The sequence below is a fragment of the Emydura macquarii genome, unplaced genomic scaffold (assembly GCF_026122565.2).
Source record: "Emydura macquarii macquarii isolate MOO-44397 ecotype Brisbane River unplaced genomic scaffold, CSIRO-AGI_Emac_v2 contig_431, whole genome shotgun sequence".
Lineage (NCBI taxonomy): Eukaryota > Metazoa > Chordata > Testudines > Chelidae > Emydura > Emydura macquarii.
Window position 1 is genome coordinate 5,488,646 of NW_027130568.1, and position 24,153 is coordinate 5,512,798.

At 38.7% G+C, this 24,153-nt stretch overlaps 1 long non-coding RNA gene across 1 annotated transcript in view; it reads left to right on the forward strand.

The window, feature by feature from the left end:
• LOC137146244 (uncharacterized) overlaps positions 1–19,488 on the forward strand; it is a 43,481-nt gene extending 23,993 nt beyond the window's left edge. The window contains exon 3 of the long non-coding RNA XR_010917865.1: positions 19,392–19,488. This is a non-coding gene — a long non-coding RNA (uncharacterized lncRNA). The remainder of the gene's footprint in view (positions 1–19,391) is intronic.
• The last annotated feature ends 4,665 nt before the right edge of the window (positions 19,489–24,153 follow it).

The window sequence follows — 24,153 nt, forward strand, 5'->3', positions numbered from 1 at the left end:
GCAGGTGGCAAGTAACTAAGTCTAGTTTCTAATGAATCTGTCCCCAAGCTCATGACTGATCACTGGAAGCTATATAAGTAAGGGAATTCAATAATACTTGTTACATGTGCACGTGCTTTGGCATTGAGGCTCTAATTATAAAGGAACTGGCTACTTATTTAAGCAATAAGGGTCAGATTCAGTTCAAACAAAACAAACAAACAAACAAATCCCTTTTCTCAAAGTCATGTGACCCTGAGAACAAGCTCTTTTTTTCACACTAACAGGAATTTTGTATTAAACAGAGTCAAATTGTATGGATGGATATTCTTTAATTTTTCTCTTTGATCTTTGTTTTGAGCTCTCTCCTCCACCCTTCTCTTTAAGAAAATAAATCTTAGTAGATAGGAAACGAACACTAAAATATGTGCATTCCAGATTTTCACAGCTGAATGAGATTCTGAATTACTATACCAGCAATGAATACTACATATCTGTTACTTTACTTTATGGTAAAGGTTGGGAAAGAGAAGCATTAAAGAAAAAGTCCAAAGCATTATTTAAAGTAACAAGATAATAAAAACCCACCATGAGCATCATTTTCTCAAATTATTTGGTTACTCTTTAAAAAGAAATTTTATCTTTTTTTTTTTTTCCAGTGTATTAAGTTTTAAACAGGAGATCAAATGTAAGCAGTATGTAAAGCCTGGTTTGTGTGTAGAACTGCCATCTGTTCCATTGTTTCACACAGTTATTCTGAGGATATAGGGACATCAAACTATAATGTTGATTCAATCGTGTCTATGGGGATGGTTGTGTGGCTTTTTTTTCTTTGCCATCAAGATAATGTTGACATTTTATTCTGTGGACTTCATATATCTGTGGAGGAGATACTGTCACTTGAATAGCAATTTCTCCATTATTCTGATAATACTCTGACAGTTTGTCCGAAACAGTGAAGTAAACGAATTTATCAACTCTCGACCTTAAATTCCTGCATAACATATCAGGAAAGGCTTCTCATTCCGTTTGTACTTGAGGATAGTTTAAGAAGAATCATGTTAATACAATATTCTCTCTCTCTCTCTTGAAACACACATCATTACCCTTTCCCCTAGAGTATTGCAGGGCAAAAGCAAAAGGAGGGAGGGTGGTTGCACTAGTATTGACTGTGACATAAGGCAGATGGCACTGGTATTTTTCTTTGTCAGCACAGGTAGGATTAGGAGGATTTAGAAAAATGAAGCAGAAGAGTAGAGAAAAGGGAAAGTTGAATTTTAGGGTGGAGGGGAAGTTTGCTTGACCTAAACTGTTGACTATCATAAAGTCAACACTTACCAGTATGTGTTAGTTGTTGGTTTGTGATATAGTAAAATGTTTCCCTGTGCTTAGAATATAATATAATTTACATGTATGAGATAGTGATATGTAGACTCTGTTTATGATGACTTTATGAGAGCTGTACTCTCTTCCTCTGCTCAGGGATAATTTCCATTGTGGAAGCCCAGGTCTGCACTCTCACCCCTTTTTGAAAGTGAGTTTTGAAGTTGATGTTGCAGCATTAATCTCTGATGGAAAAGTCCAGCAAATGTAAATCCCTGTCAGGCAACTGTTTGAGTAAGAAGCCCCATTACCTCAGTGGGACAAATCTCACATGCATACGGTAACCTAAATATATGTTTGCAAGATCAAAGTCATAGTGTGAATTTCCTAGGGGCTAATACTGAGAGCACTAACTGCTCCCACCAGATCCTCAAACACATAGTATTTGCAAAGAGAGGCTCTTGGAAGGCAGGAGGGGTTGGATGAGTATTGGCTCAGTTCAGTTCCTTCCCACTTGCTATTTTTGGGGCTCTCTAGCAGAAATTCCATTCCTTTGAACACCTCACTGCTGTGTAGCAAAAGGGATTAAGCCGTTTCCTGTTATGGCAACAAAGCATGGATGTGGAGTACCCAGAAAAATGTGCTTTTAACATTACATATTGTTTTAAATTTTGGTTTCTGTACACAATTTAGCCAGTCTTTTTCATGCACTGCCTTCTTAAATGAGCCTACAGTCTGGTACTGTTTTTTTCTAGTGTTTGTCTCTGCAGTGTTGGAAAGAACAAAACATATTAGTTAAATAATTTTTCCCCAAAGTAATCTTAAATAGAAGCAGACTTATTTCAAATCTACTTTGAAGTGTTGGCTCCATTCTAAGAGGGGATTTATTCCTCTTTCCAGTGGATCCTTTGATGTTGATCTCACATTACATGAGATCAACCTTACAGAAACATTCAACAAATCAGTTTCTGCAACTTCCAGGATGCCTTGTTGTTTACGTTCTGTTCACACTGCATTCTTCCCTTATGGTATCAGTTTAATAAATGACTAATATAACAAAAAGGTGAAACACATGTAAAGCCTACTTTTACCATAAGCAGTGCTATGTGCAAAAAATGCTAGGTCAGTGATGTGCTGTCAATATTTTCAGTGGGGTCTCTGACAAAAAATAGTTTCCCTTAGTCTCTGATAAAGACCATGTAATAGAGAAGCATGTGCTTTCAGAGTGTGTTTGAGTGACTGAATGAGAGGGATGGAGAAAGAATTAATTTATTTTTCTATGTATATCAGGCTAGGAAACTCAGGTGAAGAATGAATTACAAAGTTTCAAAATGCATTCTATTTATGCTGGAGACTGGAAAAGTTATCTCCTGGGTAAAAGTGTAATTAGTCAGTTTTTGCAATTCATATTAATAATGTACCAAAGAGATCATGGTGGTCTATGGGGGAGGTATGTGTAGTAATGAAACGATTTTTTTGTTTAAATGAGTATTGTCGCTGATGCATTAGAACTTCTCTGAAGGAGTCATTCCAATATATCAGTCAAATGCATATTTATAAACTGAGAATTGTACATTTTTTCATTTAAAATACAAATGAATGTGCCATTTTGAGATGTTCTTATTGGTCCATTTGCAAGGAGCATAAACTGACAATTACACATGGTGGTACTGGGCATATTGCAGTTTTACCCTATTCTTAGAACAGGAAATAAGTATCTCATGCACAATACAAGGTTGACTTTTTTTTAATGGCAACTCTGTTTGGAATGTCTAACCTACATACAGAACATTATCACACCTTACTCGTATTAAACTCTACTTTGATTTGAGACTGAAGAGCTTAAAGGAACAGGTAACATCTAGGGCAGGGAATCATTACACCCCTGATTTGAAGGAAACCCAGTCCACTAGCTTCCCAAATTGTTTTGCAGTGTTGTCTGTTGCCTGTTCGGTGACCTGTGTGAAATGATTGTTGGTCTCCATCCATGCTGATTAGTTGTCCACACCCCAAAAGCCACCTTCATTGTTGACTTTCTTGTTAGCACTCTCATTAGATTGACTCAGGACTGTATGGGCATGGGGCATGAACTGCCCTCTCTCTCCTAAGGTTCTCCTTCTAAGCCAGGGTTAATGTATTAATTAATGTAAATAATGTTTTGCCTTTTTTTATGAACTTCTGAGAATCACAATGTGCTTTATAAGCATTAATGAGCTGACCTTCCTCACCTTTTGTGAGGTTGACAGCTGGCATAATTATCCTGTTAGTTAGAACAGCATGGGAAAGTTGGACTGTAGTTACTCATGCTATATCTTCCTGAGTTCTGCTCTCCGACATGTGAGCAATTCCACTGAAGTCAACAATTTTAAATAAGAGTTGCATAAGGGTGGCATAAGGGTGCTGCTACTGGTTTCACTCTACTAATACTGGAAATAATAATGGGGAACAGAATAAAAACAGTTTTTTCTGCCCATGAAATGTTTTTTAAGAGATTCACCTGACATCAGTATAGACACCCACAGAGGTATTAAGGACAACACAAAAGGTGTTCAGTGTCTTGCAAGATTGTTAAGCCCATATCCACTCCACAATAGATGCACTCAATTAAAGTGAAAGGAGGAGTTTCCAAGGACTGCTGGAGGGCAGGCAAATGCTATAGTGTGTGGCTATTTCTGGTCTGAGTTTACTAGAGTTACTAAAACCTGCCCTGTGCCCCAATGGAAGCTGGGACCCCAGAAAACAGACAGAATTAGATAAAGGTTACAGATAAAAGGAGGTAAAGTAAACTTGCTTAAGCCTGAAATATTTAATCAAGGTTGTTTTGATTCATGAAGGAGTAAATAATGTGGTGTCTCACTAGATATAAAAATCTCACCTAGGTAGAAGAAAAATGTGGTCTTGAGGAGGTTTCTACTAATTAACGATTATTTTGTAAGACAGAAAAGGAAGTTATATGAGAATAGAAAACTAATTTGTTTCATTGATTGTTTCAGTTTTCTAGCCTTAAGGTCATTGTAGGCACATTGTAGTTTACATTTTTGCAGATGCTTCTTGAAAAAGGAAATGCAGCACTTAAACATAAACATTTGTTTTGATATATGTGACTCTTGAGGACCTAAAGCAATGCACTTAAGTAATATAAATTGCGGTGTAAATCAGGTTTGCAAACCACACATTGGAACCTTTGGTACCTTTTAGTTTTGCTAACGCTTTTTCAGGTTGGTTTGCAGAATGATTTGTTGCCTTGTGTTGTGATTCATTGGACTGTATTCCTGTGTATATTATATATAAAACATTTTGATTGCCATAGTCTACATTTTTTGTTATTTACAAGGCAGAACAGTAATTTCTTTGCCTATCTATCTTAATGTGGAATCCACCTAAAATTGATGTAATGTCCAGGTGCACCTAGTGCAATCAGGAAATTTGCTAGTTGATTGTGACTGGACCAGGTACACCCTGATTTTAGCTACCAATGCTAGTGCAGAGATAGAACTGCAGTGCATATTTAGTTTAAACAGCTTGTCACTATCAGTGGGAGGCAGATTTGGGGTTTGGGGATTTTTTTTTTTTTTTTTTGGTGGGTTAGGCTATGCAATTTTACTATCAGAAGGAGAAGACAAATCATAAAAGGTCACTCTGTTCTTAGCTAAATCCATGATATCTCACTAGTTCAGCAGGGGAGTTCAACTACTTTGTCAAAAAGTAGCATAGGAGGAATATGGTGGTATCACATTTCCAGACATTCTCAAGGTTTGTTATATACGGTGCACACAATCTCTATATGACATCCATGGCATTCTCCTTCCTTCCTTCCCTTCCTCTTCTTGTTTCCTCTTCTCATGTCCCCTTCTTTCCCTCTTTATTGTCCCTCATCCCCCTTATTTTGACCCTTTCCATTCCTACATGGCTGTCGACTCATTCTGGCCTGCTTTTCACCCCAACCCTGGCTTCCATAGTACATTTAAAAAAAAAAGAAAAATATTTTATTTTAAAAAAATTGTAGATTGGTATCATGTATGCTCTCCATCACGGTGCTCATTCTGTTGGTATGCTGTATCCTTGCCCCTTACTCTTTCTCTGTCCTGTCTATTGGGATTGTGAAGTCTTTGGAACAAGGCCTATCTTGTACACAGAGCCCTGCCCAATGGGACCTTGTTCTCAGTTGGGACTTCTAGGTGCTAATGGAGTACAAATAATAAATATCACTTTACACAATCTTTCCCTATTCAGCAGGAACTCGTGGATTTGGTAGCGTTTCCACCTCTGCTTATTCTCTCTTTCCACTTCTGCTTTACTCTGCTGCTTGTCAATTTCTTCCTACCCCAATGAGACAGGAAGAGCTGCCTTTGAACTCATCTCTTTCTCTTGTGTCACTATTAGCTGTTACAGGGCTCCCTGGTCTCATGGATCCAAAACCATTCACACAGAAGGATTTAAACCCCAGGGAGTAGGTCTGCAATTTCCCTGAACTCTGTTAATCTATGCATGCTTTTTAAATACCAATAGGGAAACAATTGACATTTCCCAGCGTTATCAGTCCATGCAACAAAGACTGTCGCCCTATGTGATTTAATAATGAAGTATAACAAGGCTGAGCTTAAACCTTTGCCCCTTTAATTGTAACTGTAGCACATCTAATTACTAGTGAGGGATATACAGCAGCTAATCTTGCTTCCTTTTTGAAAGGGTTAAAGAGACTTAATTCAGAATTTCATAGCTTTTGTGAGTTTTTCTCAACCTTAATGGCATTTTAACACAGTGTTTGTGGTTAATTATTTAAGGGCTGTTATTTTAAACCCTTCGTATGAATGACCAAAACCAAAGGTGCATACATTTATTCTCTCTCTCTGTCTGCACCAAACCAAGAGAACTATTAGAATATGATTGGCTCTGAATAGCTAAATAGCAATTCTCCTCTAATGTTGGCAATAGAAGTCATTTGAAGTATTATTTGAAGCATTCATGGAGTGGAACTTATTTGCAGATTAAAAAGTGCAGGAATGGATAGCATTGTTATGATTTTAAAACCATTTATTTGAAGATATGCTCCTTCAATATGCATGCTTATTTTACCATGATGTAAGTATGTGGTTTTTAAAATTATATATGTATGTGCATGGAGGTATATCCCTCAATATGGGAAAAAACAGTAACATAAAAATCTGTGTTTTGTGGGGGCTGGGGTGGCAGTAGGGAGTAAGCAAAATGTTGCTAATAAAATTGCTATTTAAATTGTTTCTAATTTTATCTATGGTTAGAATAAAACTAGATCATTATCTATCAACAGAATTGTAATCCATGATGATGAACAAATAGATATATTACAGATTTGTGAGGCATATAAGCTAACTTGATTAATATTAATTTGACGGGCCTGGCTTTTGAAAAATGTCTTAAACTCAGATTGTAACTATTGGGCCACAGAAATAAAGGCCAAGCTTAGATTTCAGTGTTTGGTCTCATGAATCTTATTTCCAATTATTTATATATGCAATTTGCACACCAACTGTTTGATGTGCACAAAAGGAATAGCTAGCTGAAGTTAGCTGGCAGATCCTTGACAGATAATCCATTTATTAAAACAATGGACTGGATTCACAGAACTGGGCCTTCTATTTCTTTCTGAATATTGTAAACCATCAAGTTGGTTGATTTCCCTCCCCCCTCACTGTGTACTGATAGTTCCCATTGACATCAATGGGAAAAGTGGCTGCTCAACACCTTTGAATAATCAGGCCCTAGGAGTCTGAACTTGGGTTCCCAAAAATAGCAGACTCGTCTAAAAATTTTCACCCACAGTCTTACAAAAAATCTGAGGAAGATCGGGGAAAAGAAAATTTACTTTCAGATCTTTTTACTTTTAGTCCAGTTTGTCAACCACTAGCTAATACTTTTTAGTCTGTGTCATATCTTTGTGTCACATTACTGAGTTTCACTCACTATTTATTGTGACATAGATAATCACTTTACATAGGAATTTTAAAAGACAGTATGTTACCTTGAGGAGCTGATGCTCTACAATACCTCAAATAAAATGCAACATAGGGGAAAATATCCCTGAAACAAATCTTTCGTAGGAGATTATATCACCATATTTAGTCAGTGGCCTAATACCTACGAAGAGGTCTCTATTGTGAAATGTTCTAAGAGTTCCTAAAGAAGGGGTCTTTTTACATGTTTGTTTTATTCATTGAGAGTGTTGAAGGGTTTAATAATTTTAGATTTTAGAAACTTTTCATCCTTAATGTTGGTTGAAATGTGAGATCCCAAAAGTACAATGCAGAATCCATTATATTAGAAGCCCTTCTTATAGTAAGGCTAGCTTGCTTTGTTATCCTGGGATGAGAAGAGACAAATCTCTTTAGTTGCTCTGGACTATTTTAAATTATATTGTGATGAATATTGGAGCTGCTCTACAATAATTTAGGAATACTGTATATTGACCTGATTATTGAGATGTTTACTGTATGAATAATTAGTTTAGCTTAAGAGGGGCCTGTCAGTAAAAACAAGCAGGAAGGATAAAGAATGGTTCCAAATAAGCCACTTCTCAGCAAATAGTAGAGCTGTTAAAAGACAATTTCAAGTCCGGAAAAGGCCTGTGGACACAAGAGATCAAAAGTATTTTGACTGGTTTAAGAGGAGGGTGACTTTTGGGGGAATCCGACTGAGATGGGGCAGCCATTGAGTGTGTCTGAAGAAGCGAGGCATGCCTAGGTTACCATCAGGGGCTGGTAAACCTTTGGGTAAGATAGACGTGTATACAAGATAGATATGTATCCTGATAGTGGAATTGGAGTCAGAGGGTCAATGTTTCCTGAAGGGACTGTTATTGATGGGACACCAGGAAAACAGGGAAGTGGAGGAGTTGACTGGAAGCAACCCAGTCACATGGACAGAGCAGTGCATGAAGTTTCACTTGTTCAACTTAACCTGCATTTTGTTTCACACTTTGAATGAAACATGGTGGCAATGTCTGAATAATGAGTTCTCTGGAGTGCAGCTCCTTGCGGTGTGAGCCATGGAACTCAATCTGAAGCTCCCCCAGAGCCCTAGATTTTGCGGACATAAACCTAGCCCAGCAATGGACCTGGTGGAAGGAGGAGATTGAGCTGTACCCAGACCTGGTCATTCAGGAGGACAACAGCCGGAAAGTAAAACTATTACTTTACCTTACTGGAGAACAAGGCAGAAAGATCTGTAGTATTCTGAAATTCACTGTTGCCTCAAGCCTCCCAACAGTCCTAGGAGCCCTGGGGAACTATCATTCCCCAAAGCAGAACAAAACTGTGGAGACATTTTTTCTCTAGTGACCAATCTGAAGGAGAAGGGTTAGGCCCCTATATTGCAGCTTTATACACACTGGTTGCTAAATGCAATTTTGGGGACTTGACAGATTCCCTAATTTGGGACAGGATCGTTTGCAGCACTTGGGATCACCACTTGTGGAAGCAGCTGCTCCAGGAGGGCAGTCTCACATTAGACAGATGCTCAGACATGGGACATGCAGTGGTAGGATCTCCTCACTGGAGAAGGATCCCTCACTGAAAGGATGAAAGCCTTAAGAGACACAGTGTCTCAAGAAGTACATGTTGTTGTGAGACAATAGCAAAGGAAAGTAGGTGGCCATGGTTCCATACCCAGAGTGAAATGCATTTACTATAAGGAAAAATCATGAGAGGGTAAAGGAGAAGTTAAAAGTAAAGTAACACGAGGGCAGTATTGCAAGGAATGTGGCAAATTGAACCATTTTAGCAGTATGTGCAAAAGCAGAGGAAGGCCCCAGGAAGACTTAGTACAAGAGGAAGAGGAAGAAGAAGGAAGAATTGTACGGGGGGGGGGGAGGAGGATTGCACATCAGGCAGGAGTGATGACATTTTGCTTCTTTTCTTGAATCTGAGGAAATATCAGGTTCAGGCTGCTGAGACAGAAAAACAAAAGACAATACCAATCTCTGTGCATGCAACAAAATTAAAAGGGAAATGCCCTGTGTGATTTCAGCTGGATAACAGAGCCTTCCACAATGTGATTCTTCAGGGAAATGAACACATCCATTGCAAAGAGCAGTTGCAATCGAATAATGCATGATGATAGCATAATGCAGCCTGTAGGAAAATATGATCTTATAGTAACTTACCTGAAAAATAACAGCAGACCAGATGAAGTTTGTGGTTGAGAGTGGTAAGCACTACGGACGCCTCTTGGGGAATAGAGCCATGCAAGTCATGGATCTGATCAGGATGCAGCATAAGAATTTTATAGCTGCAGTGTAAGAAGCAAAAGGGGGAGATCCATGAACAATGAAGACAATTTTAAAATCATATGGGGATATTTACAAAGGCAACTGGTGCCTTGAAGGAAAGTTGTGACCGGAAGTAAATCCCAAAGTTGAACCTGGGTGCTGCTTACCAGGAAGGAAAATTCCAGAGGCACTATGTAATCCAGTACACAAGGAGCTCAGAAGTCTACAGAGAAGAAGTATCCTAGTGCCTGTAGAAGCCGGTACAGTCTGAGTAAGCAGCATTGTAGTGGCAAAGAAGCCATCAGGCAAATTTCACATCTGCATGGACCCAAAGCCACTGAATGGAGCATCCAAAAGGTGCTACTATCCACACCCCACAACTGATGACGTCTTGTCTGAAATCTCCAAACCCAGAATCTTTAAGGTCTGTGATATGAATGTTTTGACTTACAAGGTCATTATAAAGAATCCAGCATTATGACAACCTTTGATACACCATTTGGTCCCTACAGATGGCTATCCATACTGATGAGCGTAAATCAAGCACCAGATGTGTTCCAAAGAAGACTCACCAAAGTGCTGGAAGGACTGCCTGAGGTGAAAATAATTGCAGATAATATCCTCATTTTAGGTGAAGGAAGCAATGATACAGATGCTTAATGAGACCATGATAGAAAACTACAAGCTTTTCTACAGCAGTGCAGGGACAAGACCATACTAAATTCAGAAAAAATGTGACTCAGAAAGCATGAGGTGACATACATTGGATATATGCTCTCAGCAGAGGGACTGAAAGCAGATCCCAATAAGATCAAGTCAGTCTGAGATATGTCATCTCCAGTAGATATGAAAGAGGTACAGCAGCTAATAACAATGAGAAATTTTCTGTCCAAGTTCTGGCCACAGTTGATTGCAGTAGCAGAACCCATACCATCAGCTCACAGTGCTCCCAAACAGCAAACATTTGATATGCTGAAACAATAACAAATACTCTCGTCCTCAAGTACTACCAGCCAGAAGAGACAGTGACTCTCCATCGTGATGCATTGAGGAAAGGATTCAATGTAGCTCTCTTGCAGGAGCAGCTGGTCATTAATGTCAGCGCAGCCCTGTCAAAGACTGATCAGGAATACACCCAAATAAAAAAAAGCTTCCAGCTGTGGTATTTGGAGTGGAGTGATTGCATTAGTATACCTGTGGTCACCCAGTAATAATGCAATCAGATTTCAAACCTCTAGCCAAAATTGTGACACAGCCCCTTCTCAGTGCACCGAAGAGACTGCAGCACATGTTGATGCACCTCCAGTGCTACCAGGTACAGATCAGATATATTTTCCAGGCTAATTACTAGTGTTAGCTGACACCCTCAGACTGTCGTATGTTCCCAGTGTCAGCAAACTGGGGAAGGAGATCAGGATGTAATGTAGCAGGCAAATGGATTCAATCTCCCAATTTCAATGACATAGCTGATGGACATCAAAGAGGCTGTGGAAAAGGACATCAACTACAGGCAGTCAAGAGAGCAATACAAGTAGGGCTGCCAGAAGACGAAAAACAAATACCAGTAGGAGCAGAACCATATTTTCAAATTAAAAGAGAAGCTGAGTGTGCAAGATGGAATCATACTTAGAGGACAAGACTATCATCGCCATCTCATGTTGTAAGGAAGGCTTGTTTAGTCTGCAGAAGAGAAGAATGAAGAGGGATTTGATAGCAGCCTTTAACTACCTGAAAGGGGGTGCTAGGGAGGATGGAGCTAGGCTGTTCTCAGTGGTGGCTGTTGACAGAATTAGGAGCAATGGTCTCAAGTTGCAGTGGTGGAGGTCTAGGTTGAATATTAGTAAAAACTTTTTCACTAGGAGGGTGGTGAAGTACTGGAATGGATTATCTAAGGAGGTGGTGTAATCTCCATCTTTAGAGGTTTTTAAGGTGTGGCTTGACAAAGCCCTGGCTTGGATGATTTAGCTGGGATTGGTTCTGCTTTGAGCAGAGGGTTGGACTAGATGACCTCCTGAGCTCCCTTCCAACCCTAATCTTCTATGATTGCATGAAGTTATGCAAAAAATGCAAGTCTCACACCTGAGCATTGACAGCTGTCTTAGATGGGCTCAAGAGTGTGTTTTACTGGTGGAAAATGAATCCAGAACTCCGGAATTTAACCTGGCAGGTGTGAGACCCTTTTATTATGTGATAACTGCCAGCAGAAAGGCTGTTACCACATAAGCTGCCCACTTGAGTATGGGAAAAGGTGGGTGAAGACTTATTGCTTTTCCTTGAAGATAAATATTTGATTACTGTGGAGTATTGTTCAGACTTTTGAGAAGTCAACTGTGACAGACTGTACCCCTACGTTCACCACTTTTACAAGACTACAATAAATTTTATACAAAATATGCCTTGTGAAGTATCATTTGAAAACTCCTAATTTACTGATCACTATTATCCTGGTAAAATGTGTGTGGCAATGTTGTATGTAAAGTTATAGATTCTACTATATGATGTTACTAAGGCATATTCCAAATCTGGGGAAGCAGTCCAAACCAGTTTCTCAGAGATGAAAGGCAAACTGATGCTTCAGCCAGGTGTCAACAAAAATCAAATGGACTATCACCTGGGTAAGTGGTCATTTTTGGCAGGAAGAATGGCGTGAGTAAGATATTTACATCTTGGCAATAGAACAGGTTCCTGTGTAAACAGACTGGCTATTGCCTGAACCCTAGCTGGAGATGATTCTCAAAGAGGTGGAAAAGATATAAAAATGAGGAACACAAAGGACACACATCACCTCTCGCCCCTCATCTCTACTCATATCAATAATGTTTGAAAGACAAAGAAAGCATCATTAAACTGGGGGAGTGTTACTGGCTGAAGGAATCTAACCAGACTGCTATAAGCATATGTTGAGAGAAATCTTTGGCTTTAAATTCACTTAGCTTGTTAAGTTAAGTATTGGTTTGTGTTTTATCTTTTATTTCTTTGTAAGCAAATCTGACTTTTATGTCTTATGATTTGTAATAATTTAAAATCTGTCTTTTTGTAGTTAATATACTTGTTTTATTGGTTTTTTTCCTAAACCAGTGTGTGTTTGAATTGAAGTGTTTGGCAACTTCCATTTGAGAGAACAAGATTTGTACATATCATTTTCTATTAATAAAATGACAGACTTTCTTTGAGCTTGTATTGTCCAGAAGGAAAGACCTTGGGAAATACAAGATGCACATTTCTGGGGACAAGTCTGGGACTGGGATTTTGCTGGTTTTGCTCTGCAGTATAGTTCAGGAGTGGCTGGCTAGAAGCACTCATATAATTCAGCTGGAAGCGATTTTGTATGCTGGAAGCTGTGTGTGAACAGACCCAGAGTGGTTGAACCAGATTGGAGAACTAACTAGACACAGCTGTTCAGCAGTCTAGATTGTACCCTGCGGAATGTGATTTGCAAATTTAAGGCCCACTTTGAGATATGGCATTCCAGATAACAGAGCCAAATTTGCCATGGAGGAATTCAAGGAACTTGCAAATAAATGAGTTTGACCACTACACTTCCTCACCAGCATATCCACAGAGTAAAGATAAGGTGGAATCAGCTATGAAAATAGCTGAGATTGTTTCCAGAGGCTGCTTCTTGTGGTTTAGATCCCTTGTTAGCATTTTTGGCACACAAGAATACCCCAACACATGGGTTCCAAACCAGTCTAGCACAGACACTGATAGGATGAAAAGCCTGCTACCAGTGATGGGAGACCTTTTGTAGCCAGAAGGATAGAGATACCACTGAGCAGAGAGAGCCAACAATTAGAGAAAGCAGGCATTATAGTACAACAGGTCAGCCAAGGACCTACTGACCCCGGAGAGAGGCACTCCTGTGATGATCCATCCATTAAAGGCACTAGAAGGCATGGACCGAAGGAGTTATGATAGGTGCAGTGGACCTCAGGTCATATGAGGTGACTAGCAAGAGGGCACAAGTGAGCCAAAGGAACAGGAAACATTTATGAAACAGCAGACACAATACCCAGAGAGAGCCTACAGCAATTGTATGGCTCTGTCAGAAGCGACAATGATGTCATGTCATCTCACGTGTTCTCTTGTGGCTATGTAGTGAGAAGCAAGGTTGCACAGGAATAGATAGGCCATGCTGAACACATGGCATGATGAATAGCCCTTTTTTAATTTTTTTCCTCTGTCTCAAAATATTTACAACCTCTGTTGATTGCTCTCCATTCAGGTCTGTCCTTAGCTGTGTCTTTGAAGTTATCAATATTTATGCTGCATGAGCTGAGATTCTGCTTGAGGATGTTTCTGAAATGTTAGCAATGAACGACCTTTCTGTACTGTCCAAGTTTCAGATCACCATGGAGGACCTTTTTTCAGGAATCTATCATTACCCATTCTGATAAGAACATGACCTGTCCATCTAACTTGAACTTTAATAATCATTGCCTCAAGTCTGGTTGATTTTGCTCTTTCAAGGATGTTAATGTTTGACACGTTGTCTTTCCAGTGGACCTTCAGAATGGAGTGAAGACAGCACTTGTGAAATTTTTCAAGTTTGTTTATATTTCTGAAGTAAACTGTCCATATTTCCCATCCATATAAAAGGAATGCTATCACTGCTGCATTATGTATAATCACATTTTTTGACTGATGCTTGAGTATCAAATGGCAAACTCTTCCAAAAGCCTGTGTTGTCTTTTGTATTCTGTTTTATATTTTTTGATCCAGGGAGCCATCACGTGAGATCATACTGACAAGATGTTTAAAGTGATTGATATTTTTTAGCTTAGTACCATCAGAGGTGATATTTGGCTCAGTAGTAGTGGTTGATGGGGCTGATTGGAAGAGGACTTTGTTTTTTCCTAGGCTGATGGTGAGTCCAAATTGCTTAGTTTCCTGTGAGACCCTATCAAGGATGAGCTATAGGTCACTTTAATTATGACTAAGTAGCACACAATCATCCACAAAAAGGGTATCTCAAATTTCTCAAGAACTTTTGTTTTTTCACAGAGCCTTTGGAAATTTAAAAGTTTTCCATTAGTTATGTAGCTTATGTAGAAGGTGTGTTGGAGGCTGTCAGTTGTGTAATTCACAATGTGTCTGAAGAAGAAACAAAGAGGATGGGTGCCATCATGCAATCTTGTTTCACCCCATTAGATATAGGGAATGATTTAGAGAGAACAGTCTCAGAGTCATGTCTTTGTGGATTTGATGTATGATAACGAATTTAGTGGAGTAGCCAAATGTTTCTAGAATTTTCCAGAGGCCAGTGCTGCTCAGTGTTGAACAGTTTTGTTTTTTCAAAGATCAATGAAGACAACATACAGTTCAATGTTTTGTTCAGTGTATTAGAGAGTATCACAGAATGGAGAAACAGAAAACTATCTGAAGGCTAACTTAACAGGGAAGTAGAAGACTCCACAGAGTTTGCTAAACTCACATACAGCTGACAGAGAGAAAGAAAGGTCACTCCAGGTGTAGTTGTCAGTTGAGGGGACTGAACAGTCTGACTATGTAGCTAGCTGAGTCTGTGGTAAAGACAAGATTCCAACTTGGCTATAAGCTGGCAACCTCTGGCTGAAGAGACATTGTCAGAATCTGGGAGTCAATTATTTGTAATATTTGTATTACATCTTCTCTATTTTAGGAACATTTTATCATGATCAGTGGAACTGTAGTCAGAAGGCCAATTCAGCTTCACACTTAATGGATGAAACAGTATAGATGGCTTGTTGTTTCATAATCCTTTTTTATCTAAAAGCTTTGTTCCTACTGTTAAAATAAACAATACTTTTGTTTTAAGAAAGCTATCTGATCATTATAATAACTACTAGTTGCAGACTCCTGAATGGAAGAACCAAAGATATCTGAACTCAGTCAGACCTGCAGAGTAAGAGAGGTTATACACAGGGCACTATAGTTTAGGCTCCAGTATAAGTCTACATCTACACTTGCAGCTGGGGTGTGATTCACAGCTTAAGTAGACGTACTTGTGCTAGCTCTCACTGAGTAGCCAGATAAAAATAGTAGTGTAGCTGTAGCATCCTGGGGTCCAGGAGGGGTTTGGTTTCAGATCAACTAGCCTGTGTAGCCATTTTAGCTGCCCATGCTACCATTTTTAGTATGGCATCTCATTGGGAACTAGAATTAGTATCTCTACTCGAGCTGAAAATCACACTCTCAGTTCCAAGTGTAGATGTAGCCTAAGAGTCGGAGAATTACAGAATACTGTTCTGGGATGAGTAAACATAAAGCCTGAGATCTGAGAGGGTGCGGTGCAGTCATAGAGACCAGAGAGAGGACAAAGGGACAGCTAGCTCTGTAACCATGACATAGATTTGTCTATTTGAAGAATTGTTCAGTAATTCTTGCTTATAATATGTAGTTGCATGAATAGTGGGGTTAAAGCACTAACATAAGATCTGCATGGGGACGTGTGTGTGTGTGTGTGTGTGCGCGCGCGTGCAAGTGTGAAATATATAAATAAATGAATTCTCACTTGTCTTTAAGTTGCAGGGGAGAACAGCTCTAATTATGGGGGGGGAGGAAGTGTGGAGTGGTATATTCCATTTTGATTCTCGATCCCTTGAAAGTTTCAGAAAATGTGCTCCATAGACGAGCTGCAGTTGCCCCATAAGAGAAGCTATGTAGGGTATGTGTACACAGCCTGCAGGAGTGTGTCTCCCAGCCTGGATCAATAGAGTCGGGTTAGTGGGGCTTGGGCTAGCACTCCAAAATGCTGCCTACACAGCATTTGTTATAGCTGTGGCTCAGACATCAGAGCCTGAGCTCCAGTGAGAGCCAGAAGTTCAAAGGTCTGTCTACACAGCTATTTGTAGAGAGCTAGCTTGAGTCCCACTAGCCCACGTCTGTTGAACCAGTCTGAGAGGCTTGCTGCCAAAGTCTGTGTAGACGTTCCTAGGGTGACATTCTATGGTGGGGCTTTAGGTGTCATGGGGCATGGCCTGTGGGTTTTAGCTTGTACTGGAAATGCTTGACCAAGCCATGACTTCACATGTGTCTATTATATTTTCCTTTTAAAAAGGTTTGTTGTATACCATTATATAGGCAATTTCTGAGATGCTGGAGTGGAAATAAAAATAGCAATTGTATCATTTTATGAGATGTATTTTTGGTACCAAATGGAGAGAGAGGCAGAAGAATCATTTTTCATTAAAGTAGATTCCAAATTAAATCAAATGGAATGATATCTGAAGTAATATAGAAAATAATGAGCTACTAGAACCAATTGAGAAAGATGGTCATGTTCTAACGCAACACAATGAAGTCCACAGGAAAGTAACAGTCACAACAAGGACCATCACTTCAAAGAGACTAAGATAAAATGGATGACTTTGTAGGACTTTCAGTATGAGATAACAAGTTGCCTGGGAAAGGAAGGATTATGGACCTCAGTCATGCCCTTATATATTTGGTTGCAGTAGACATAATGGAGCTCTGTGGATGCAGCATTTTCTTAGATTATTTTGCTTTTATTTACTTTTTTATGAATTTTTTCATTGTTATGCTAAGGACGAAGATTCCTACTAATAGCAGTAATTTATATCACACTAATCCCTACAGGTCCCAAACAGATTGGAACATGGAACCCTTTTGAACTAAGTACTGTATAGATGTGTAGAAAAGACGGTGCTTGCCCCAGCAAGTCAGACAATACATAAAAAGCTATACTTGGAATGGAAAACTGCATTACTACATAGCATTTATTTGGTTTCCATTTATTATAAATTAAGCACATAAATTAGTTATTGTGTCTAGGATTAGCAATATGTATATCATCAATATAGATGATCAGTTACTCATAAGCATCAGTGAAACGAGGCACAGTAAGTAATTTATTTCTACAACAGCTGAGGGGAAAGTAGCAATTTACAGAAGATACCTTTTTTTATCTCCTTTGAAAAACTTAAGTCTAAAGTTTTATCTGAACAAGAGCAGTCCATGCTCACATGAGAAGGTTAGTAGGACACAAAGACATAGCTCAGGTCCTGGTTCAGCAAAACACATGAGCGCATGCTTAACTTTAAGCAGACTGAGGTGGAGGGAAAGAACAGCAACATCAACTATAAAAGTTAATGAGTAGAGCTGTGTGAATAAAGATGATTCCATTTCTCAGGGCTTTAATTCTGATTTAAACAAATACAACCTTTTGAAATTCTCTACGGAATGGATTAGGGCCCATATGGCTGGTTGCCATGGATCCTAGCAACCTTGGGGTTATCAGTTCAGAGGAAGTCCATATCATGAACTGCCTCAGAGCCACATACTGCTGAGAAGCCATGAGCATGGGAGCCAGTGTTTCCAAGCTCCCAACCACCGGTCATCCTGTCTAATAGACAACCTAGAAGCTCTGGGAGCCCCAGCTCATCTGGGAGCCCTTGATCTTTGAGAGCTCTGGCTTCCAAACTCCCTATCAAGTTGCCTGGAAGCCCCATTCCATTGCAGTCCACCAAGTGAGCTATGGAGGAGTTTGGTACTCAAGGTCCTCTGGTTCTCATCTCCCTGTCAGCGCATCAGGCAGGCTGCTGAAGAACTAGGAGCCTGGGTTCCCCAATAGGTGGATAGGTAAGCTGGCAGGCAACCAGGCAGGTTCCTGAGGTAAACAAATGGCTGGCAGGTTAGGACTACTGCCTGGTTTGCAGCTGAACTTTGTGAAAATCAAACCACCTCCCTGAGACATTTGGATTTTGACGAATTGGAATTCTCTGATGGAAAAATGTTCCTTCAGAGTATTTCCAACCAGCTCTAATAATAAGATGCTTTATTTATATTCATATTTTTGATTCCTCCATTTTTACTGGTTTTACATGTATTTGTGATAAAATAATGCTTCCTACCACTATAGATATAGTAAAATAGAGTCTAAAGGACAGGAATGGAGTGGACGTCAGCAATTGAAGATAAATTGAAATAAGCCTTGAGAAGAGATTCACAAATAGACTTGCAATAATTTTCTCATTTGCATTATAGCCTTGCAGAATTCCTACCCTTCTACCCCTTAAGAGTAATTTTAAAGTGACATTTTACAAAGTTGTTTAAATGTATTTTTATAAATATATCTTCCTTCAGTTTTTTCAAACGCAACACAGCTTACAGTTGCAAAATGAATTTCTTCACACCAGCTGCTGGCTTATCGTTAGTGATGTATATCATCATACCAACATGACTCTTATGATGTATTAACATAATACATCACCAAATGAAGTTGCTTTGAATTTTTTTTTTAACTATGAGGCCAGCTGGCACAAGATATACATTGAGATCCCTTAAGTTTTACTAGACATTTCAGTTGTCTACGCTGTTTTGCAATGCACTTTAAATTGAATGTGCTGGTAGAATGCTACCATAATGCACTAATGTCTTTCATTTCATGACCATTAATTTTTCATGATTGTTTCCCACTGATATTAGGGTGTGTCAGTGTTAAACTTTCTAAAGCATTTAAAAAAGTGAGGAGTGAATTGGATCACATTCCTCACTTATATATGATAAAAGGGACCTGTAGCTAATGATGATGTGCATTAACTGTTTCCCCAGCACAAGGACTTGTCCCCTCCCAGCTACTCATGAACTTACATGCTATACTACTACACTGTTACAAGCTATTATCCATATTAACATGACATGTGACAAAGTGAATCCACCACAAAAGCATTATTAGTTAGCACTTGGTGAATAATTTGCAGCAAAGGATTTTTTCAACAAATTTAGCCTCTTCATCTGCTTTTGGAATATCTGCAAACAAAGCACAGCATTTTTGAATTTATTCAACTGATCTATTTTACAGTTTCAGAAGGTTGATTTTTTTTGTTCTTCTTTTACTCTGTAGATTCATCATGAACAGTTCACTTGGAGCATTTAAAATTCACAATTTAATCTTCACTGGTCAGATAAGTTGTATATTCTTTTTCTTGATTGGTTGAGTGCATAAAGCACTACCAGGACTAGTATTTGTACATTTTAATTTAAAACACTGCCTCGATTAATAGTTACTTGCATTTCTGAAATTTGCTTTCTGCTAACATTCATGCTAGTAAAACTCAATCCTTCAAACATTGATGGAAAGAGATCAAAGGGCTGTGTGTATTGCCAAAGCAAATTCAGTCAAATCCTTGTTGAAAAATGTGGTGCAATATTTACCCAATTCTGTTAAAGAACAGCTTATTCAAACTGCTCCTACAGCACCATCTACTTAAAGAGAAGGTAACCTATGAATAGTAAATGTTTTATATTTAAAGATACACAACCTCATATGCCTGATTTAATTTAACCACATTTCACAGTATGTCTGCCAGAGTTAGTCATACAACTATGTTGTGTTGTCAATAGTGAGTTTTCTTTTGAATACTGTCGGTTTGATATGGCCATATATTGTTAATCCAGAAAAGATATTGTTAATCCAGAAAAGATCATTCCGTAGTCTATTCTGCTACTCAGTAATTCTTATCGTTAGCCTGTTCTCCTTTCTTATGACATAGTTGGAATCAATGACAAAACTCACATTGGAAGCTCTCACACAGTATTTTTACTAACATCTCTTCCTATTTAGAGAGTGCAGTTCACATATTGTGACCTAGTAGGTACTGTTGCCTAACACTGTATCTATGTGCTCTGCTTCCTTTTTTATACCTTTTTGTTTCAAAGGAAAGCAGGATAGGAACCTAAACATGTAATTAAACATGCATTGAAACTCTTCATTTGTGTCATATTTGCTGTGTTAATTTTAGTCAAAAGTAATGACATAGTTGGAATATGCCAAGGAAGCAAAATTATATGCTAATTATCCCAAAGAAAGCAGACATGATTAATCATATTTTATATTAAACACCAGTATGTATAAATGATTATCTCAGTATGCGAGTGAAGGTCACTCTTGAACTTTGTGTAACATGCTAATGAAATCTGAAGCGTTTAATCAAAATTCCCATGCTTCAAATGCATATACAATCACTTATCTTTATTTGATTTTTTTCACTTATCTCCACACATGAGGAATCCTGAAATACACATAGAGAATATATGAAATTAAATATGCTCTTGAAAACAAGGATTTTCCTTTATTGAATCAGTAGGAAGTGTGAGAATTGTTCTGTTGGAGAAAAATGCACACAGAATTCCATAAAAAGAGTCTTTATGTAAAGTGCACACCACCTGCTAGTAAACAAAGGTAAGGAAACACATCCAACGAGTAACTGATGATCATCAATATTTTAGCAAATGAACATTATTTTTTGTTAACCTTTTCTTTTAAAAAAAGTGAATTTATGACACCATTGTACAGGCTCCATGAAGACTATAATTTCAGATACATAAATAACAGTTACCATACATATTTTTAGTTAGTTTTTAAGTTAAATGCCTTCCCTTTGTCCACAAAAATAAGATAAGACATCTGCTTATCCATAAAGTTTATTCTGTTTTAGTGGCAGATACTGTATGAAATGAATGAAATTATGACCAGACATCTGGCTATTTTCAGTTATAAGTGTGCGAGAGTAAAACAGATGTCCATGTAGGATTTTGTGCTGTTATTGGTACTTGGATTCATTTCTATATGAAATGTTGTAAACCATTTACTAACCCTTGGTCTACACTTACCTGGCGATTCAGCGGCAGTTGATAGGAGTTACGTAAGCGACGCAGAGTGGCTTGTGTAACTCCCATCAGTGTCTTCACTGCACTGAGCCGACGGGAACTGTGTTCCCATCGACACAGTACTACACCACTTCAGGGGATGGTTTTTATAGTGCCGAATGCTGGATCGATTGAGCAGATCTTCACTGACCGCTCAATCGATCCAGAAAGGTCGATCTGACAGCGGCGACTTTGTTGCCATCAGTGAAGACATACCCTAATAGTATTTAGTACTTACATATGATTCATTCTTGCAGGCTTCTGAAAAGTGTGAGGAGCCAGTGATAGCTCTCCTCGGGGCTAATCCAAAACCTATTGAAGTCAAGGGGAATCCTTCTATTGACTTCACTAGGATTTAGATCAAACTCATTGTTTGCGTATTTGCTGTTGCAAGAGACTTCCACCTAATGTGGATAAAAAGGTTCAGAATTTGAGCAAGCCTCTGATTTCACTGGAAATGGGCACTGGTGAGAAGTGAGACTGGATGGAGATATGAGGCTTGGTAAGTAGCGCTTATGTGCAATCTGAGAATTCATAGGATGTATGTTCTGGCTAACTTTAGAATTTTTCAGTCACTTCTAAACTCCATTAGGAGAAATAGAACTGCTTCTGTTCTTAAAGGGCCACTGACGCTCAGAGAATAGTTCAGAGGATGGGCAGATCAAACATTCCTCACAGCTAGTTGTTCAGTAACTCAAGATATAATTGAGCACATTTCTGGCACACAGATATTGGATACTGGCCTATAAACCAGTTCAGTGAACTCAAAATCCTCAGCATTCTTAGTCTTTTGGAACTGAACTCATGTGGAAGGGGGATTTATTCAGTGGGGAAATTTGAAGTGTTACCCTAAACTTTGGACCCGAGAGCCCCATACTGGCTTGGGTATACCAATGAACCAATCCCAAGCCTTACTTCTATAAGCGGGTAACCAAAAGTGGTTCACCCTTGCGATTTACAAGGGTTTACCAAGGGTTTCCATTTAAATCATTAGGAAACTCTCTAGTCCTGCCTGTCTCAGTTTACCCTAGAGAGGACATGGATACAGCCCTCTGCTCAAAGGATTGATACTCCAATAGTAATTTCTTCAAAAACAAAATATCTCCATTAGATACATTTAAAATCCAATTGTATTAGAATTAGTAACATTGTAATGTAACACATGAAAATAAGCCACTTTAGACAATACAAAACATCAAACTATATAACTTAATGTGATGTAAATCAAATATAATGTAAACCATAAAATTGCAATGCAATACTCACTACACAGTGTAACATTTCCTTAGCACATATTACAATGTTATGAACACTTAGTTGTGATGCGGTATAATAAACATACAATGTTGCAACATATAACATAAATAAATCCCTTATTCATGGGTATAAAGCCTTAATACAATGTTGTATTAGAATACCATACAAATCCTTCATAAACATGTATACAGTAACCGTATACTAATACATATTCAATACTATTACTACAAACTAACATTCTATAAGTAACATTCTGTTACTACATACTAACATTCATATGACATTCTACATACTAACATTCATATAACATTCTATAACATTCTATTAATCAGGCAAGCATAGAGTTGGTGTGATAGGAGATCATTCAGGTGCAAGCATCCAGCTTTATTTACAATCAGACTCTCACATTCCTTATTCTAAGAAAAATCATACATCCTTCCTTCCTTGATTAAATCCCTGTTTCGTCTATGGTCCTTCCGTTCTGTCATTCTCATGTTATGTGTTCTGCTGCTGTTGCTGATGTTCTCTAGATGTCCTCTCCTGTTTCTCCTGCTCCTCTGCTGCTGCTGTCTTTTCTTCCGACCATAATCACCCATACCCAAGCCTGTCACCTCTCTGCCTTATATACAATTTTCTGCCCTTTCCTGATTGGTTGCTTTCTTAATGTCAATCAACAGCATTTTCCCCACCCAGGGGTGATATCATTTTTAACTAGTCAGCTGTCCAATGTGCTAATTAGCTTTACTTGTTTACTTCAAACTTGGAACTCCTTCGGATCATCCTTCCTACCTACTAGACCTCTCCCTGCAGGTATTAGGAGTGACCTTTATTTCAACCCAGTCTACCTTTCTTTTACTGGTCAGATTCTTAACGTCTCCATTTTGTTTCTCTCTTTCTTAGCATGACATCACCGGCCTCCATTTTAGATTTCTAGCTAAACTTGTCTAAACTATCATTATTTACTACTTATGAAAAGCCTTAAACTAATAACTAACTATATTTCCATTAATGCCTAATCATTATAATTCTGTCACCATCTTTGTTGTTTAAATCAGAACAGATAAAAACCACGATATTTTTCTTTCCTTTTCTGCCTGCTTCTTCAGCCACGTGGTTGAATGCTGTCTCTAGTGCTGGTCTACTTACATGGAGCATAGAAGCTTAAAAATCTCTTGTATCAGGAGCAAAAGCTGAGTTTTGCGGTTTTGTAATTTTTAGTATATTTGGGAAAGAGTCTGTTCAGATATGTCAAGTCAACCCATTAGAAATTGATCTGGGCCTCTTTGCAACCCGGGCACTGTTGTCAGCTGAGTGGCATGGATCACTTCTTTTTGTTCCCAGCAGGCTTGCTATGGCCCCATGTCTGGGTCATTTTGCTGAGATTTGGACCCAGTCACTTCTTCAATTTCAGCTTCTGGTGCCACGTGACCGGAACCAGAAATGCATAATTTGCCATTTTTTGTGGGGTGCCGGAACTGGACAGTCACAATCTGCCAACTTTGTTGTGATTCAAAAACATTGGGCAGAGTTGGTCACATTTTCACGGGATGTGCTTCGCTCTCTCTTAGGGAGGGGCACAGCAACTTGAGTCACCACATTCATCGTTGCCCTGGACATGCCCCTTCCCAGCTTTCAAGATGCACCCCAATATAGAAAGTCACTGATGTTTCCTGATGCTGCAACCACTTTCCATATATTGC